General features: G+C 43.9%; 1 long non-coding RNA gene across 1 annotated transcript; it reads right to left on the reverse strand.

Moving 5' to 3' along the window:
- Window positions 1–444: 444 nt before the first annotated feature.
- On the reverse strand, window positions 445–4,181 carry LOC143386857 (uncharacterized). Its single transcript, XR_013089566.1, has 3 exons — window positions 4,144–4,181; window positions 2,466–2,575; window positions 445–555 (listed from the first exon to the last, which is right to left on the reverse strand). It is a non-coding gene; the product is annotated as an uncharacterized LOC143386857 (long non-coding RNA).
- Window positions 4,182–4,555: the final 374 nt, after the last annotated feature.

Genomic DNA, 4,555 nt, shown 5'->3' on the forward strand with positions numbered 1-4,555 from the left:
TGCAAGAGAGAGATAAAACTCAGTTTTGATCAGGAATCCAATCCTTGCTCCACCATGCCCTAGAATAGCATATTAAAAATTTCAGAATCTAAGGAGTATATTTTTAAAATTTCTGCTTCCCTGGCCCCAGAAACTCCTCACCCTAAACTTCCCAATTTCTAAGACCAAGTCAGCCTGCTTAGACAATAATGACATCTGGAAGTATGTCTAGGGGTAAATTCAAACATAGTACTTATATTCACACTATTACATGGCAGGAAAAAAAATGCTTTGTTCAAGCATCTGGCATTTTTCAAAATGTTCATACTCAGAATAAGAACTGTTTTAAAAAATACAAATACAGTCAGTCTGGAGCTTATCTCTAGCTTTAAATCTTCAAAGGACAGCCAAATCTGTCTCAACTAAATCCAAAAGAATCAATGAGATAGTACTTATCTCTTCAATGAAGAACACACAGACGGTTCATTTATTTTTCAAGCCTTCTCTGCAATGTGTGAGTGTAGGATTTCAGTGGCTGCTAAGATTCTGTGAATTGCTGAGAATGCCCAGGCTTTCCTACATTTTTATTTAGAAGAGAAAAAAGAGGGCATATTAAGTATAAGAATATGACAAATTCTAGTTATCCTTCAGTGGTTGTTTTCTTACATCACAATAAAAAAAAAAAACAGAGTGGTATCTGCCCTTATTTGGGGTTGGGGGGAAGACAGTCACAATCTATTTACAAATTGGTTTATAATAAGGAATGCAAAGTGTATCCTCTTGTGCTGATATTTGAGAAAGGTTAATATTCACCCATCTTTTGATATAAACATGTTATACCAAATAAAACAAAAGCTACTTCCCAACTCAGAGTTAACTCTAGCTAGTTAATACAGATCCTTTCATAATGTACATGTACATACCCTCACACATATTTACATATATGTTTGTATATTTTCCGTTTAATGGGGTTCACATCATTTTTAACTACTCTTCCTTTTGAATTCACTTTTGTTTTTGTTTTTCCTCAATATGTTATAAGCTTCCTTCCATTTGACTTTTAAAAAAATCACATCAAATTCTTTTTTGCAAAACTTGCAAATCATTATCTTTATGCTTTTAACATTTTAAAAACGTTTGTCCTCTGCCTTTACCATTTTTTTTCTAATCTATACTGACTTTTTCTGTAAATCAACTTGCTCATGCAAACTCAAACTTGATAAAGCGCAGCCAGTATAACTAGATTATACTTAATGTTTTTTCAAATATTACATTTAACAACAAAAACCCCAAGAACCTATTATTTATACTTTATATTGTGTGTATGTATGTGTGTATATTCTTATATACCCCTATATTGATGTCCGAGGGAAAACATTTTGCTTAAATTTATCTACTTAAATGCCTAAGGGTATTTCAGGTTAAACTTGTATTGCAGTTATTTATCTTACGAAGTTGTATAAGGGAAACATTTTGACATACTAAACAGACATTTCTTCCTTTTAATATGATTTCATCATATCGCAAAATAAATCTGGGAAATTGAAATACAAGCACAAGGAACATTTCTATAAATCTCAATAAAAGTTAAAAAAAGATGAGTTAAGAAGCAATGTGAAAACATATCACACTTTCAGCTACATCATTTAAATTTTCCTTTGGAGAATAAATGAAGAAAATCCAAATTATATATACTAAGGCTATGGATGGAGCTGCATGATGATAATGAACACAAGTCTCTACTACCACGTGGAATTCAAGCTGTGCATATGGAGAACCCTGCTATTTCAAACAATCTGTGTACAATGGGTTGTTCTCTAGAACTCATTTGGGCCATGAGTAACTTAGTAAGCGAAATTAAACTTTTCCCCCAGAATTTTTTTTCCTTATCATTGCATGCTCACAGATATGACTCAGGCTTGATGGATGACTTACTCCTAGCTCCTTGCCTTCCAGAAATGGAGACAGCAGCATTTTATTTTACCTGACAGATAATTTACTCTTTTAACTAATGACCACTCATATAGTAGGCACAGATTCAGTTTTCTCAAATCTAATGGAAATTTAAGGTAGAAAATTTTAGACAATACTTGTCAAATATTTCAATTACTACCAAGGTGATCAGTACTATTGATGTAGGGCTAATAAAGCAAGAGGATTTTCACCATGCCTAAACTTACAAAAGGTATCATGCCATTTATATTTAGGCATAGTCAAAATAAGTCCTAAGAGATCTTCCTAGTTTTAAACTATTTTATAAATTCTGATCATTAACAAATATTGAGTGCTTGACAAAAACTGCAAAATAAATGTTTAGTGGATGAATAGGTTATCTCTGAATCCACATGTGTGGCCTTGGGTAAGATGTAAGGAATGCAAACAACAAAAGGTGTTGAATTGGCCCTGAAGGAACTTACATTTTAAAATGGTAAGATATATACATACGAAGTACATGTATGCTATAAGAAGCAGAAGGTGACCCATACCTTTTAAGAGAGCTGAGACAATGTGCTGGAGATATCAAAGGGGAATGGTCACAAAATAGGCAAAATGTGAAGTGGGCCTTGGAAGGGCTGCAATGATTTGGAGCTGGCACCTGGAAAGAAACATTCCAGAAAGAGAAAAATACATGCACGCAATGGCATAGAAGCAGGCCAATAGGGAATGCAAAAGCTGGGAACATTGGTGAATAGGGAAATGATTATCTTCAGGGTTGTATTTGGGGTGGTCATCTGCAGGAGAGGATGTAAACTGTTTGAGAGGATGGAAAGACTTGAGGTGAAGGAATGGGCTTTCTGCAGTTCTCTGGAAGTGCAGAGCTGAAGCTTGGAAACTGGCTAGAACTGTATTAAGGTGTGGAAATCTGGGTGATCTCATCCTAGTGTTCCTTCTCCACAAGCCCAGAGAAGTGCAGAAGGCAAGGCAGGTTCTTGTTGAAGGGTGACAGTATCAGAAAGGTCAATTTCCATGCTACAACCCAACATCTGATACTTCAAAAAGATCACTGAACACAAGGTAGGTTCATGGGGAGGCAAGAAGCCCACTTTTTGTAGGAAATCCAAGAGGACAGTACATCCCATACAGATGACAACTAAAGCAAAAGCAAAGATTAAAAGGGATATATTTAAAACTAAATGTATTTGAAACTTCTTCAACTGCCATCTTTCTTGATCTACAGAAATTCTTAAGTATCAGATTGAAATATATTATCATGGCCAGCATTCTTTTTGAAAGGGTGTTTTAAGCTACTGTTTTCCTGAAAGCCCTGCAACTATGCAGGCTGTCTTTATTTCCACCTGTCAGGAACCTTGGTTAGGAACCTGTCTGGCCCCGTCATTATTGTTCAGGTTCATTGTCCTGAAGGTGGGGAAGGGTCTGTGTGTTCACCGTGCAGCTTCACTGGGAGGAACTTGGCATAGTTTTCCCCCTGTTAAGTAGATGGCTAAAGAAAGCAAGCAAGGTATGAATAGCGCCCCCGTGGGAAGCAAGAGTTAAGGCTGCCACCGACCCGGCTTTACCCTCAAACCCAGAAAAGCGGGGTTACCCGGGGCTAGTGATGGCCCCCAAGTGGAGCTGGATGTGCCCGGAGGAAAGTCAGATCTTATCTGCACTCCTCATTATTCCCGCGGCTCCTTTTCCGGGAAAATACTCCTGGTCCCATCATTCAGGAGTCACGTGTCCTGGCCCCAGTTCCCCGGGATCGGGGTCGAGCAGTATGCCCAGGGTCATGGCCGTTTAGGGGTCGGGCGGCGGGAGAGCCCCGTAGTTGGAAGCAGAAGGGCCAAGGGAATCCCGCGAAGCTGCCGGAGCGCGTCTCGGCGGGGCATCCCAGGGCTTTCCTGGCCGCCGACCTTTCCGGCGGCCCCGGGGCTGCGGGACCCTCTCTCCAGGAGCGGCTGGTTGAAAGCCGCACAGCGAAGCAAGGTGGGTGTAAAGACTGGCCCCTGGTCGGAGAGCGCAGAGGGTGAGCGGGAGCAAAGGGAGGTGCCCCCGAGGTGTGGGCGGCGCCCACTCTCCCGCGCCCCGGCCGCGCCCTGGGCATGGGGGCGCTGTCCTTGGCTGAGCGCACAGCTCCAACGCTGCGAGGCCGAGTGAACCCCGGCGTGTCCAAAGGTGTCCAGCGGACAGCACAGCCTAGCCGCCCCGCCCCGCCCCGCTGCCCACCTTGAGAGCCGCGAACGCCGAGGAAGAGGAGGAGGGGGTGGCAGAGAAAGCGGAGGTGGAAGCGACGGCCGCTCCAGCAAGCGGGTGCGCAGAGCGCCGGAGGCGGAGCGGGAGGCTGAGCGGGAGGCTGGGGCGGCCGTGGGCGAGTGTGCCCGCCGGGCTGGCGAGCTGCGGGGCTGGGGACCGGCTCCCCCGAGCGCCCCGCCTCGCCTCCCGCGCGCAGCCTCTCGCTGCTCCTGCACAGACACACACCCACCAAGCACCCACCACCCGCCGCCCCCGCCGGCCGCCGCCGCCGTGTCTTGGGCAGCCGGAGCGAGCGGCAACTCCCGGGCTGGCGCGACTCGCCTTTCCGGCTCCTTCAGCGTGGCGAGCTGAGCCCCGCTCGATTTTTCCTTCTCTTTTTCAGCCC

This window comes from Callospermophilus lateralis, unplaced genomic scaffold, assembly GCF_048772815.1.
Source record: "Callospermophilus lateralis isolate mCalLat2 unplaced genomic scaffold, mCalLat2.hap1 Scaffold_996, whole genome shotgun sequence".
Lineage (NCBI taxonomy): Eukaryota > Metazoa > Chordata > Mammalia > Rodentia > Sciuridae > Callospermophilus > Callospermophilus lateralis.